The sequence below is a fragment of the Rhagoletis zephyria genome, unplaced genomic scaffold (genome assembly GCF_001687245.7).
Source record: "Rhagoletis zephyria isolate East Lansing unplaced genomic scaffold, Rhagoletis_zephyria_1.1 Rzeph_scaffold_02091, whole genome shotgun sequence".
NCBI classification, from domain to species: Eukaryota; Metazoa; Arthropoda; class Insecta; order Diptera; family Tephritidae; genus Rhagoletis; species Rhagoletis zephyria.
In genome coordinates, this window is record NW_016159175.1 from 38,494 (window position 1) to 54,975 (window position 16,482).

The 16,482-nt window shown below is 32.1% G+C and overlaps 1 long non-coding RNA gene across 1 annotated transcript in view; it reads right to left on the reverse strand.

Moving 5' to 3' along the window:
* Positions 1 to 1,385: 1,385 nt before the first annotated feature.
* Positions 1,386 to 16,482, reverse strand: part of LOC108365980 (uncharacterized) — an 18,084-nt gene continuing 2,987 nt past the window's right edge. The window contains exons 2-3 of the long non-coding RNA XR_001848035.1: positions 11,741 to 11,745; positions 1,386 to 1,539 (exon numbers count right to left, since the gene is read on the reverse strand). This is a non-coding gene — a long non-coding RNA (uncharacterized LOC108365980). The remainder of the gene's footprint in view (positions 1,540 to 11,740; positions 11,746 to 16,482) is intronic.

Here is a 16,482-nt window from a genome sequence, read left to right on the forward strand (position 1 = left end):
GATGTGAGTTAAGTCATTTCCATACTATACTAACCGTATATTACATGCCAAGTCCCACGCCTCAATAGAATTTCACCTTGAATTTATTCTTATTTAATTTGTGGACTTGGCTGTCGACTTATTTACATACCATTTTATCTTTATTTCGATGCGTGGTAATTTTGACAATTTACACAAAATTAAAATAAATGTTTTTGTTTTCGAGCTGAAACACTAATAGAAGGAAACACGCAACTTAAGAATAATAAGTTTTATGAGGAAAAAAATAATTACACTAAAAAAAAAGTAGAAAACAACTAGAGAAGCATCCAGTTTTTTGNATGAGGAAAAAAATAATTACACTAAAAAAAAAGTAGAAAACAACTAGAGATGCATCCAGTTTTTTGAACAGACCTTTGACAAATAATATTCGATTCTCTTTATAGCCAGCCGTTGAACATTTCCGCTGGAAATACCTACTATTATCTTACGCTTTGACTTTAAATTACGAAAGAAGGTGGACGTAGGGGACAGTCTTACAATAGCATCTCTACAGGCAAAAAATATTGGCTAAAATTTGTGTTTGCCAGATATACGTTTTAACAGTGCACTTGTACAATATTCGCATTCGCAAAAGCTCTGTATTGATTATTGCGAATGCGAAAGCGAATGCGAATGTCATAATTTATGCGGAAGTTCCGCGGTTGCGAATGCGAATGCGAATATTCGCAACAACCCTGGTGTGTATGTACATAAGGGAACGTACCCATACTACGGGGGGTGAAAATGTTTGTGTTTAAAATTTAAACCGAACTGTTTAAATTCTAAACCCAACATATGTGCTCTCTTTTTTTTAAACTTGGAAGGTACATATATGTAGTCCAGAAAGTTTAAAATTAAAACTAAAATTTTTAACCGTGTATGATTCCCTTATTGATTATAGAACCATAAATAAATAATAAAAAGCTAATAAAATTTTCAAATTTTAATACAATACCTATGAGTGCACTGTATATTCCATTAAGAGATATCAACGAAGTTTTCCCCTGCACGGGGATACATATTTCTTAAAATGCATATATTTTGAAATCTAAAGAAATTTCGTTAGTTTATCTTTAAAAAAAAACAATAGTTAGCTTTAGTATCTCTGAAAGTGGAAAATGCATAGTTCACCAAAAAAAGTGGAAAATGCATGTGGAAAAAAGTGGAAAATGCATGTTCGCGAGATTACCTGTTACAAAAAAAAGGGACTTCTCTTTATATAATTAGTATAGATAGATGTAGATATAGATTTGTACACGATAATATTTCTATTTCTCCAAAGAAACTACATACCGAAAACCAAAGTTATATCAGCAAATCATAAGTTGATTGTGCACTTTAAATGCTCAAAATTTACCCCAAAATAAGCCAATATTTACCGTTGTTTCTACGAAAGAAACCGAATTGGTTACTTACAAAAATGAATCTATGGATAGGTTTGGAGTTTTATCTTTGAAACCCCACACTTTTCTTTGAAATCGCTTCACTAGTTCTCGTGCAATAAGCGTTTTCGTGAAGCTCTAAAAATTACAACTACACCATTTGACCATAGCATCCATATATAGTATTTTTCGTATACAAAAATTTGAGAAAACACACTTAAAAGGAAAAAATACCTTTTTTTATAAAAAAAATTACAAAGAAATTACTAACCGATTTTTAAGAATTTGGCATCGATTGAACCCCCTTTCTTGCGGTGTGCATATTTGTATACTTGGTGTATAAAATTTAAGAAAAAACACTTGAAAGCAAAAACTACCTCTTTTTCTAAAGAAAAATATTTTTAACAAAAAAATTACTAACCGATTTTAAAAAAATTGATATCGTTGTAAAGGCCAACAGAAAACTTATACTTATACTTTCTTAAAAATTATTTATGTATATACACAAAAAAAATATAATTAAAAACATTTTTCCCTCTATATAGACTCCTGCCCCCTAGATGAAAGGCTGGCTACGCCCTTGTATACAAAACAATTAAAGTATTTAAACCGTAGGTATACGGTCAGTTGGTTCTTTTAGAGCCATATATGGTTCCATAATATTGATTCCATTATCTTCATTTATGTATATTGTAACTATCAATATCTTATAAAGCGAAGTGTACATTTTTTTTATCTAAACCTAATAAAGTTAGAAGGACGAAATTCGAGGATTTGGTAGTTAACATTCATTGACATATATTTTTTTTTCAAAAATCAACATTGGAAATTTCTATCTATATTCAATGATAAAGTTTTAAAAGGACATTTTCAATACTTACTCGGCCTGGAGCACCCAAAAATTATTATTATTTTTTTATTCTACAGAACATTTCCTTTTAATTGATGCCCATATTGTTATTCTACAATATCTTTAGAATAATTTTTTTATTCAATTATATTCTAGAAATTTCAAAGTCCGCTAAAAAAAAACCTGACGTCAGAGAGAAAAACTAAAAACGCAGTTTTACTATATTTGGCCTGCGGTTTTGTGAGTATATTGATTTTTTCGTGTGTAAAATTGACTGTCGCACGGTGTTATTCAATGGAAAATCTTAAAAAAATTAATGTTGTTTTTGTTCAGCTAGCTTGTACTACACGAATCTCTGTGCGACGTTTTTGATCCCAAATTTTAGGATGATAATAGGTTTGTTCCACCAGCTACTTGTAGAAAAACTCGAGCAAAGTTCAAACTGTCAGCGTATATCAAATAAACTATAAAACTTACTCGTGAAACGCGTATGTATAGCTCGAAGTGACTACGAGTAGCTTGTGGAACAAACCTAATTATTTTGGCTCTCTGTTTTTTTACACATTTCCATTTGAATTAAAATTTTTATTAATTACAGACACTCAAAAAATTAAGTATTAAGTGATTTTCATTAAATATTAAAAATTTTTTTTATGTTTAAACTTTTAGTGAGTTTTTATTAAAATATATATTATAATATATTATTAAATATTTTAACAAAAACATATTAATCTAAGTTACTAACTCTGTACGAAATTTATAAGAATTCTGCAAATTTTATCAAAAGTTGCAAAACTTTTAATAAGATTTTCTAAAAAATATCGAGTATGCAGGATAATAATGTGCAAAGTTTAACAGTTTTAAAATTCGTTTAACAGCCGTACTTTTTTGAAATGTGTTACGAAATTATCGATTTTTGCAGTGTGTACTATCTACACAGCTGAATACAATTGTTTTTGTCCCCACATCTCCGAAATAGCAGCTATAATTTCTACGGCTTCGATTTTATTGCCTTTTCGATTTTGCGTAAAAAAAACCAAACTGTGGTATAAACCTTTTTCAATCTTTTTGGTTAATGCCACTCTGTGTTTAAAATTTTTCGTTGAGGTTCTATTAGACAGACAATAAGTAAAAATTGTAACACGGCTGAATCCAACTGAATTTAATATACATACAAAAGTATTGGCACAGAGAATTTTTCGCAATATCTGAACAGTTTTTTATTCTAATTTATTTTCGATAATTTTTTATAAATATATAGTTCGTCCTACACCAAAAAACATAAAAACTAAATCTCTAAATTTTGTGCAAAACTCAGGAAAATTCAGTAAATTTGCATACTTATTTGCAACTTTCTATTCAGATTTTTTAGAAAAATTCTAAGTATGCAGTTTTATAGCTTGCCTAATTTTAGTTTAACAAAGTGCAAGCTTGAAGCTGCTAAAAAATCGCATTGATTTTTGGCAATTTTTTATCAGTCAGGTTCTTCCGTACAAAGTATGTTCGACAATTATTTTTTGTATGGAGAAAATGAGCAACACCTTCTACTAAAAAAATGTCCAAAAATCAACGCAATTTTTTAGATACTTCAAACTTGCACTTTGTTATACTAAAATTAGTTGGGCTATTAAACTACATACTTAGAATTTCTCTAAAAAATCTGAATAAGAAGTTGCAAATTAGTATGCAAATTTATTGAATTTTCCTGAGTTTTGCACAAAGTTTAGAGATTTTGTTTTTATGTTTTTTGGTGAAGTACGAACTATATTTTTATTTTTAGATTTAGATGAGTTTTCCTGTTATTTTTTATAATCAATAAGAGCAGTATTTGTAATCTCAGACATTAAGCCCTGCTTCTCACTATTTTCAGGGAATGAATGTAATTCGCCTTTTATTTGCAACAAGCTGTCGTTTTTCTTTAGGTTTTTACCTTCGCATGACGCTATTTTACAACGTTTTCTTGTTGTATGGCATTCGCAAGTAGTACAATTTTCTTTGGGAAAAACAGATAAGGAATCCAATTCTTTGGTTTGAGAAGTAGCTCCTAAATCTTCATCATCAGTATTTCGCAAAATTGCACCAATAAAATTACATTTGGATTCACTTGTTTGGAGAAGTAGCCTGTTTTTATTGACAGTTTCCGGTACCTTTTTAATTACGATAGAAATAGTCTCATTTGACTTGGCGTTCGACTTAAAATTGTTAACTGTATTTTCTTTTTTGTTTTTAGTATCAAATTGGGAGTGGCTTCTGATATCATCATTTGTTTTTAGATTAAGCTCTACGCTGTTAGCAGACTCAGATAATTTGTCGGTATTAATGAAAATAGCGTCTTTTAAAATTTCTGCAAAATTAAAATCGTTCACAATTTCATCTTGGTCTTTTCTGCTTTCAAGTCTAGAAATATCGCTTGATGATCATTTGTTATGAGAATACGCCTTTTCTTCTTATGATAAAACCTTTTATTATTAATTTGGAACCTAATTTATATCTACTTATTCCATCGGGTTCTGAGATTATAATTTCTTGACTGGAGGGACAGCTGAAATCTTCGTTCGAGTTAAAATCAAGATATTCGTTTGAAGCGGTAGAAGTAGTTTCATTTGGTTGACTTCTCGTTATACAATCATTAACCAATTTATCTTTGGATCCATTAGAAACCTCTTGTTTACTTTCAAAACTAGTTTGATTACTTATGTTGGTAGAAGCCGCCTCATACACTTTGTCAGGAGCGCAATTAAAGGGCTAGTTCTCTGTTATCAGAAGTGAAGGAACTGCTATTGTTTGCATTTATTTTAAGAATAACCCTTTCGTTATTAGCTAATTCTGATGATCTATAGGTAGCATTAGAAATATGTTCATTTAATGGACCTATAGAATTACAATTATCTCCAGCTTTATCTTCGTTTTCCTCCGAAAATTCTTTACTGAGTTTAGCACTAAAAATATGGTTGGTTAGAATAGTAAGCCCTTCGTTATTGGCAGCTTCAGATACCATATCAGGTTTGGCAGAAAAAGTATCGTTTGATTTTTTTATAATAAACTCTTCGTTATTATCTGCATTTAACACTTTATCAGGAACGACAGAAATAATCGTATCTTTTTTCGATGTGAATTTACTGTTCCCAGGCTCTTCATCTAAGTGTAATTTGTTTACGAAACCAAAATGAGTATTGATATTATAACATGGATTTGGGATAATTATTTGGGTATCTGATACTTCATCAGGGGCGACAAAAGAAGTTTTATTTGTCTGTGGCGTGGATTTACAATTTTCAGATATTTTACCATGTTTTTTTTTCAGATGCTGTTTTTTGCTTAAAACTAAAAATACCATAATCATCCTCGTTTGTTTTACGAGTAAGCCTTCCTTTAATTGTAATCTCAGAAACTTTACTAGGAGAGATAACAATAGCCTCAGTTATATTCGTTGCGCTCCCATGAACCTTATCCGTTGTTTCCTGACATTCAGATGCTCTGTCAACAACGTTGGCGCACAGCCAAATCCCATGACGACAGAGTAAGTTTATAATATGTACTTGTTAAACTAATTTTTAATCACACGAGCCACTCCGTTGCCGCTGCCAGGATTTTAACTCTCATTCCAGCATATTTGATATATCTGATTAGCTTTTCAGCATTAAGAAAGCGATACTATCCTCTCTCAAAAAATGATTGACTAACATAAATACATAATAATTAGCTGATGAATCTGGTTCTGCAGCTGAATAGTTTTAAATAGATCTCGACACTTAACAAACCTTTCGTAACTCGGCACAAAAATTGAAAATAATGGTTCCGTACAACATGCGGGCTGCGCCCCTCGTGCGGATGGGCGTGAAAGGAGGGTAAAACCGTTGGGATTTATATATATATAAAAGGCCCTAACTAATTTTCTTCTAAAATCCAGTTATGTACAAAAGTTGGTAAATTACTCACAAAAATTCTATTAGAACTTGAAAACAGCTGTTGATTTTAGATATGGCTTCCTACAACTAACCGCCCACAATTTGTCCTGGCACAAATGGACAAAGTGTCAAACTGAACTGCCCTTTTGTAAAATTTAGAAAGTTATAAGGGAGTAATTTTTCTTACTCTCCAATTACCGGACCCAGCGTTGAAAGCGTTTGGAACAGAAGCTATATTAAGGAATCATATTTAAATTATAGGTACAGAAATTTTCAAAATTAGAAAATATTCACATTTTACTGTTTTTCTGAATCAGTGTGACTGCAGAAACTTAATTTCGAGAGTAGCTACAGTTGTAGAATCGCAACTCAATATGTGTTGCCAAATATAAGCTTAAAAATAACAGAAAAAAATCTTTGGCAGTTACTAACGTGTTTATCTACTTGTTGTTGATAGGCGTGCCGGCATGCCTCGTTTAAGCGATAATTTTGTTAATAAATTATATGCGGTGAATGAATGTCGTCAAGTGCCACGCAACAATGCAACAATAACAAATCGTTCGAAAGTAAGCGTCGACAGAAACACGCATTCAACAATAACAAAACATAAGCGTCGACAACGAAATTATCGCTATAATGCTTTTGCTTTGTAATTGTTGTTGCTTTTCTTATCGCGCTTTCCGAGAACGCTAATGAGTGATATTCGTTACGCCTCTTTTCAATGGCGGGTCGAATGAACGATATCGTCTGTTTGGACCGTGCAACTAGCTGTTGGATGAATGCGGCATGCAGTCGCTGCTTTGGGGAAGGTTGCATTGACTGATATCGGGAGCGTTGTTTATGCACTTGACATTGCTGTCTTTCGAATTACGTTCATCGTACTCCACTTTTGAAGTATATTGAGTGGTGTTGCAGTCGCTGTCACGGGAAATATCCGACAAAAAAATATTGCTTTAAAATATTGCTTCTTTTTCNGACATTGCTGTCTTTCGAATTACGTTCATCGTACTCCACTTTTGAAGTATATTGAGTGGTGTTGCAGTCGCTGTCACGGGAAATATCCGACAAAAAAATATTGCTTTAAAGTAAGCTAATCGACATTTTTCAGCGTGTTTGGAAGAGTTGATGAGCATAAGCTCTAAGAAAAAATAGCGAAACCTGTGATTAGTGGACGCGCCAGCGATTGCTTCGGCATATACATATTGTTCTTGATATTTTATAAAATGTTTTAATACGGCTATGAAAAACAATCCAAAAAATAACGTTTTTTATCAAAATTTTATAAAAAAGTACCCGCAGGCAACACCGAAAAAAAAACTGTACCTACTGAAAATAAAATTATAGTTTAAAAAACTAAAACCTCCCTATTATAATTGCCATTCGTACTGTCATCAGGTATGTAACTTGAGAATAGAAATCGCTGCATCTTTTAGGCGCATCAATATTACATAGTTGCATCCCGAGCTAATAAAAGGAAGGTAAAAAAGCATATCGATGGTCTTTTGTAATAACTCAAAAGTTCATGTTTTGGTTATAAATCGGGTTAGGTTTATAAATAAATACATTTTTCTGTGACAAATCGATATATGAAGAGGTTAGAACCAAAAGAATCTAAGTAGATCTGATTTTTGAAGTGAAACTTCTTAGGCGGCGGTATCGCAAAAATGGAGAGTGAAATTTTTAAAACTGAAAACGTTACAGGAGTGAGAAGGAAGATATAGGCAGTATAGGGAAGGGGAAAAAGAAATATAGCGACGCATGACGGGTGCCAGTACCTACATATGTATATAACTATGTATGTATGTTTGAATGCACGTATGTATGAATACGAGCTCGTTGCGCATTTCAGCTCTGCCGCTACTAAGCAATATATGTATAAATGATGCAAGCGTTTTTCGCGTAACTACATCCATTCGTACATATGTACATATGTTTGTATGGATATATTTATGATGAAGCAAACGGGCTTCGTTGAAGTACTGATGGGCATATGTATGTACTTATGGACAGCAATGTTTTCATGTATGTACATATGTTTGAATGGTTTTATATATATTTGTACGTATGTGCATATGTTTGTGTATGTACATGTGTTTGTGTGTATGTTTATATGCACATATGTACTACAAACGAAAACAAATCTAATAAGCTGCTCGTTGATATAAATGCGAACTGTACTGATTGTCAAAAATTATGTGTTTGTTGTACATTTGTTCATGTTTGTCATTGTGCGTGTAATTTTCTAGAGTAGTTTTGTGCTCTCGCTATCTCCTTGTATTAACTCGTCCTTCGTTGGTATACTCTGATGAACATTTGTGAGGATGATAGCAAGGCCAACTTATATAAGGTAGTGTTACAGGAGCAGTTGAAATTTTCGCCCGATGTTTCTTAAAGAAAGCCAAAAACGTAGCGACCGTTGGTTCAACTTGGTGTTATTTTGCTCTAGACTGCATCGTTTGTGGGCCTGTTGAATGAATTTATGTCTTGGTTGTATGACAGATAAAAAAATTTGGATTTTCTGGCAAGTTGTACAACTTATCGCTACATTAATGGCCATGTTGTACAAACTCATTTAATTTTCGTTTATTTTGTACACTAAATAACCGAAAGTGGATAACTCAGCCGGAATAGTTACGTGCTTTCGTTGAATTTTATAAATGTAAGCCGAAACTATGAAATTGTAAAAATGAGATTTTACAATGAGACTGCTCGCAAAATTGCAATGTTTGTGGGCAAAACGTCCAACTTTTCGGCTTGCATTATGTCAAAAGGATGTGCTTGTTGTAATTCATTCTGTCATTTACTACCATTATGCGTAGGCCAATTCATGAAATCATTTCATGCGTTTGAGTAGAAACTGAATAAATGAACTCCATTTCATGATTTCAATTAACGCGAAATAGAGTTTATGCACTTATGTAGTTTTTACTCAGATCGATGAAATGATTTCGTGAATTGGACTACGCATACATGTGATACTTATGCTTTTAATTTATAAGGTAATTTTATGTTTTTATACTCTTGCTACCACATGAATATATGAATTCGTGATAAGAATATATGAATTCGCCTAGGAAGATAGAAAACGAGTAAGAATAAATGCCGAACAAAGGAATTTGTCTTCTTTCAACTAAAATAAATGCAATACTACTAAGGTAATGGCGAATACGTAAGGATCTATTGATTGCATTATAAACATTTTCATTTATTTGTTAAACACACAATTACTTCCATTACAACCCGGTCCTATGGATGCTAAAGCGCGAATTCATATAAGGTGGTGTTACCGGAAAATGAATAAATAAATTATATGTATATCAGAAAATTAATAAGATGAAATGAAATTATTGTTTGATTTCTAACCAAACCTATGTATGTAACTCAATCGCCTAATGGTTAGCCGAACCGTAAACATATGTTTACACATCCAAATTCGTGAGTAGGTACCTGGTACTCACACCTTTTTTAAGAAGTTTCACTTCTATCATGTGTACGGTGTTACACACTCATTTTTTTTTTTAGTTAAGGTTAAAGTTGATTACTTATTGTAAATTCTGTTAATGTTTACTCTTTGTCACCAAATAAACACTATATTTAACTATACAAATATGGGTATAACTTATATTTTTTAAAAAAATTTCACTTAGACCCTTATGATTCTAGCCCCTTCATATGCTTAGTTGTCACAAAACTGAAGTAAATAACCCTTACTACTAACAATTTCACATGCCTCACATTTGTCGTGAATATTGGCGTAAGTCAGAAAATTTTCGAGAAGTTAGTGATGCTTTTATGGGAAGCAACGACATTTTTCGTATTGTGCCGTTGTTCAGTAATACCAGTAGAGTTAAGTATTTTCGTTTAACTACTTAGGAGTTGTTACTTTTTTCGTATTTTTTCAGTGTAAACTTTACCAAAACTTTAAAAAGATGTCATAATTGGAAAGCTTTAAAATTTTCCCTACAGAATGACTGAATAATCCGGAACAATAACGTTCCAAGACATATTATTGCTAAAATACGAAACCCAAACTTTTTAATTGGTTCTATTGAAAAATATGAAATTTGAGTTGTTGCAGAGGACCATCGATATATATTATATGTATGTGTAGGGCACTTGCTAATGTTATATATTTACTTTTCATGAGTAATACTTTGTATTATTGTTATTAATTGTAGGTTTTTGTTTTCCCAAATATAAAATTTATTTAAAATTAAATTAAAAATTCTATTTCACATTGATTGAGAAAATCTATAATAAATTTCAAAAATTTGCATTTTGAAAAACATAATATTACAAAGTTTCTTCAATTTCTTAAATAATAATAATACAAAGTATTACTCATCAAAAGTAAATATATAACATTAGCAAGTGCCCTACAGTATGTATGCATATGGCGGAAACTTTGGTGTAGTTGTTAGCAGTGCGTGCTGCCACTCCGCAGGGCTTGGGTTCAAGACCAGGTTCCGACTAACATAAAAAAATACAGAAACGAAAAAGTTTTTCCTAATAGCGGGTGCCCCTCGACAGGCACTGACAAACCTTCTCATAAAAATACTATCGCCGTTCGGAGGCGGTGTAAAACTGTAGCTCCCTCCCCTTTGTATGACGACAACAAGGCGCACGCCACAAATCAGAGGAGAAGCTGCCAAACTCAAACATATTGTGTAAGCGCCAATCTATTATGTTATTATTATGTATGTATATGGAAAACTCAATGCTAACCGAATATTGACTGATTAAATATCTGTTTCTATTTTTTTTTTCTATTTCGTTGACTTGGGATTGTCCATATACATATAGGCCTTTTTATGGAATTTTCATATGTGGCACTGAAAAAGCATATACATACATATGGGAGGTTCCATGGTAAAGTGAACCTCAGTGTAAAAATTATTTTCTTTATAAAACTAACAAACCTGTGGATAAGACTTTTGTAAAAATCATCCAAAAAATAACAAATTAAAGCTTTAAATGCATTTTTATTACCTTTTTTACGTTTTGAAATCAAGTTCTAAGTAAATTTTTTGATTGAGTTTAAATTAGGTTGTGTTGAATGCGCTGTCAAATAATTTGCGATTCCTAATTCAAGTGTTTGGTATGAAAAATATATAGTAGAGCTCATCTGCTTTTAATAAAATTGTGTTATATATTAAACTGTGTGACTGCTTTATCTGTATTATTATGAGTTATTGTTAAGCAGTATTGGTCTTGTCCCACCCGTGACAAAAAAAGCTTAAGGTTGTTATATTAAATTACGGAAATTGAGGTTGTGTTTCGTGTTTGTTACATAATGTAAGAAATTCATTGCAAAAATTTACCACAATTGCATTGTCGTTTACACGTAGTAAGATAAAAATAATTCAACAGAGAAGCATGTCCCACCCGTGACAGATATGTGTGGGACAGTTGTCAGAAGTAGGTTTACAGGGCTGATAAGCTTTATTTGTTTGTTGAGGTGGACGCAGCGGAGGAGGGGGTACGCGGACTCGCCCATTATCTATACACCCTTGTGGGCAGCTGANGGCTGATAAGCTTTATTTGTTTGTTGAGGTGGACGCAGCGGAGGAGGGGGGTACGCGGACTCGCCCATTATCTATACACCCTTGTGGTCAGCTGATAAGTTAAGTTACATTTTGACCAGTTTTGGTTTTTTATTTTGTTAATCTAATGTTTATAGGTTTATTTTTTATAAAAGTCTAGCACATTATCTAACCACAACCACATAAATCTACAGTTCAAACTTCTTACAAAAGTTATAAAAATTTAACAAACTTTAACAATTACGGCCAAAAATTTTAAACTTTTTGTTCAGAANATTTTGACCAGTTTTGGTTTTTTATTTTGTTAACCTAATGTTTATAGTTTTATTTTTTATAAAAGTCTAGCACATTATCTAACCACAACCACATAAATCTACATTTCAAACTTCTTACAAAAGTTATAAAAATTTAACAAACTTTAACAATTACGGCCAAAAATTTTAAACTTTTTGTTCAGAATTTTTTGGTATGCAGTTTTGTTGTCCATTAAATTTAAGTAGGTAAAAGTGAAAATTTCAAGACGCTGGGAAATCGCGTTCATTTTTAATATTGTTTTTGGCTGACGGTGCTAAGCATTTTCTTCTATATAGTAAGAGGCACAATTCTAAGATAAAACGTGAGTGAATTTAACCCCTACTTGGCTTCTTATATTTTTCAATAACTAATCTTCATATATGGACCACACTAAAAGCTCCTTTTATAATAAAAAAAAATGCGTGTGTAACACTAAACATTTTCGATTTGAACTTATTTCTTCCATCTAAAATTGGCGAATATAATACGCTATATGAAAAAAATGAGTGTGTAACACCGTACACATGATAGAAGTGAAACTTCTTAAAAACGGTGTGAGTACCAGGTACCTACTCATGAAATTGGATGTGTAAACATATGTTTACGGTTCGGCAAACGATTAGGCGATTGAGTTACATACATAGGTTTGGTTAGAAATCAAACAATAATTTCATTTCATCTTATTAATTTTCTGATATACATATAATTTATTTATTCATTTTCCGGTAACACCACCTTATATGAATTCGCGCTTTAGCATCCATAGGACCGGGTTGTAATGGAAGTAATTGTGTGTTTAACAAATTCGCCATTACCTTAGTAGTAGCACTTAGTAGCGTACGCACTTTTGTTTGCAAAATGCATTTATTTTAGTTGAAAGAAGACAAATTCCTCGTTTTCTATCTTCCTAGGCGAATTCATATATTCTTATCACGAATTCATATATTCATGTGGTAGCAAGAGTATAAAAACATAAAATTACCTTATAAATTAAAAGCATAAGTATCACATGTATGCGTAGTCCAATTCACGAAATCATTTCATCGATCTGAGTAAAAACTACATAAGTGCATAAACTCTATTTCGCGTTAATTGAAATCATGAAATGGAGTTCATTCATTCAGTTTCTACTCAAACGCATGAAATGATTTCATGAATTGGCCTACGCATAATGGTAGTAAATGACAGAATGAATTACAACAAGCACATCCTTTTGACATAATGCAAGCCGAAAAGTTGGACGTTTTGCCCACAAACATTGCAATTTTGCGAGCAGTCTCATTGTAAAATCTCATTTTTACAATTTCATAGTTTCGGCTTACATTTATAAAATTCAACGAAAGCACGTAACTATTCCGGCTGAGTTATCCACTTTCGGTTATTTAGTGTACAAAATAAACGAAAATTAAATGAGTTTGTACAACATGGCCATTAATGTAGCGATAAGTTGTACAACTTGCCAGAAAATCCAAATTTATTAACGGGGTTGTAAATTTGTTGAGCACTGTACGCATTGAAAAAACCCTTTAAGGGTTTGCTTTCAATACCAACAATATACTAAATCTAATTCAACTTTGGTTTAGATTTAATTCCATAAACGATTAAATCTATTCCAATTATCAGATAGATCCAAAACTATTTAAGTTACTTTTAATACGAACGATATACTAAATCTAATCCAATTTTGGCTTTGATTTAATTCCAGAAAGTATCAAATCTATTCCAATTTCCAAATAGATCCAAAACCTTTTCAGTTTTATTTTAAACCCCCAAAAACCATAGAATTTAGACCCATGGTTTGTTTCTAAGAACAAAATCTTATTTGAATTAATTCCAAATATATTATTAATTTAATAGCAAGAATACATACTCTCTCAATCTTTTCTCCCTCTCTTTGCTGAAACCAGTATGGTTTTAATCTAATACTTTCTGTCATTGTTATATATAAACACCAAAATGGTATTAAAATTAAACTAAATTTTTTACTGTGTAGAAATATGCTTCAAAGAAATATTTATTAGTATTTACCAAACCCTTCAACTAAATTAACGATTTGGTACAACCTAGATGAATATTAGAACTTTTAATATATTTAGTTATAATTACCAACCCAAGTTAATAGTTCCCAAATATTGTCAAATTCGGGAACTAAATATCTTTAGTTGTCGAAACTAATAATTTTTCTCAGTGTACATATGTATATGTAGTATCGCCTAAATCACTAAATGAAGATGTGCTATGGCAAACGTGCATACAAAGCACTAATCGCGATACATACATACATACCTGTCTGTTGCCAGTTGGTCTAATACAACTTTTACCGTGAACCTGCCATCTGGACGCGGTTAGAATGGAAATGGCTGACTCTTTGCAACGCGGCAGACTGCCAATGGCTCTTCCAGACTAATAGTCTGCGATGGCGTAGCCGACGAATTATAAATAAACAATCGAATCATAGGCGTTGATTGACATTAACCGGTGTCGACGTTGCTAGAGTACACCTACAAAATTAATTGAATTATTAGTTTGCTTGAGCAGAATATCTAAAATATGTGTAGAGTATGTCATAAGTCAAAAGTGTCAACGAACCGGAAATCACAATAAAACTTCTCAGAAGATATACTTACGTTTATATTTTGCGTATTTCAACAACCATATACATACATAGACTGCTGTTAATATTTATGAAGTAATTGCCCTTTATGTATAAAAAGAATACCTTAGTTACAATTTTCCTAGAATTAAGTTTTACTCATGCTTCTGCAATAAAGACACAACTAAAGACTTAGAAAAACCACTCTTACAGCTGAACAATAGCATATGCCTCTAATATTTGTCTAATACTTACTAAATCTTTATAAAGCAGTCATTAGGGACTTAGTACACATTAGGCAAGGACTGGAGTCATGTGCCACTGTTCAATAGTAAGAGTTGTTTTTTTTTTGAATTGTGACGTTATTACAGAGGAGCATCGATATGTAAATATGTAACTACAGAAATTATTTATACAAACTTTGTAATGGTTTTTTTTTTTAGCTACCCAAAATAACAACTTCACTTAGAAACTTTGAGAACTATAGATTTTTGATTTCTAAGTTAAATTTCGAAGTGCAAAGAGAGCCGTGAGAGAATCATGCTGTTATTTAATTTTTTAATAAATTCCCTACAAATATGCCACATAAATATAATTTTTTATAAATTAAATGTAATTCATCTGGCAATCTAAAACCAAACTTTCAAATAAAGACAGAAAATAAAATAAAAACAAGTAAGAGCAGCGCTGTCTTCGGCTATGCCGAAGGCTTCATACCTTTCATGAACATCTGCAAATTTTACTTTGACAGATTACTGCTTTTGAATACATCTGCATACATCGATAGAGGAGTTACATACTTATATAAAAAATCGCATCTAAACAATCAGAGGTATGGCAGATATACTTTATATGACACCAATCTAAGTGATTTTCACCGCTATGTGATCGGTATGTAAACCGGTAACACAATTTATTGGGTTTAGTTTCGTACATAAAGGAGATATATGGCAAAAACTGGTATCTTAACAATCAGTGATATAGGAGATAAAGCTTATACAGCATAGATTTTGACGATTTTCTCAGTAGACTTTGTATTATTATTTATAAAATATCTTACGAAATTTATCGGTTTTAGCTGTTCAAATAAAGGAGTTTTACAGTAAAATCCCATATCTGAACAATCAGATGTATGGAAGATATATGTTGTAGTCATCCGATCCTTGTTATTTTCACTGTAAGTATTCTGTTAATAATGAGTGAAAATGGTGCGAAATTTCATGTTCCTAGCTGCATAAATGGAGGAGATATGATAAAAGACCTCATATCTGAACAATCAGTTGTATGGGGGCTGCAGGTTATAGTGACCCGATCTGTGTTATTTTCGCTGTAAGTCTTCTGTTGATAATGAGTGAAAACAACGCGAAATTTCATGGTCCTAGCTACATAAATGGATGAATTATAACGAAAAATCTCATATCTGAACAATCAGTTGTATGGGAGCTATAGGTTATAGTTATCCGATCTTTTTAATTTTCACTGTAAGTTTTCTGTTGATGATTATTGAAAACAGTGCGGAATTTCCTGTTCCCAGCTATATAACTGGAGGAGTTATAACGCAAAATTTTATAACTGAACAATCAGTTGTATGGGAGCTATAGGTTATAGTGACCCGATCTTTGTAATTTTCACTGTAAGTATTCTGTTGATAATGGGTGCAAGTATTGCAAAATTTCATGTTCGTAGCTGCATAAATGGAGAAGTTATAATGAAAAATCTCATATCTGAACAATCAGTTGTATGGGAGCTATATGTTATAGTGGTCCGATTCTTCCGGTTCCGACAAATGATTAATACATTATAAAAATACACCCACCTACCAAATTTTATCCGGATATCTCGAAAACTGAGAGACTAGATTGCATACAAACAGACAGACAGACGGACAGAT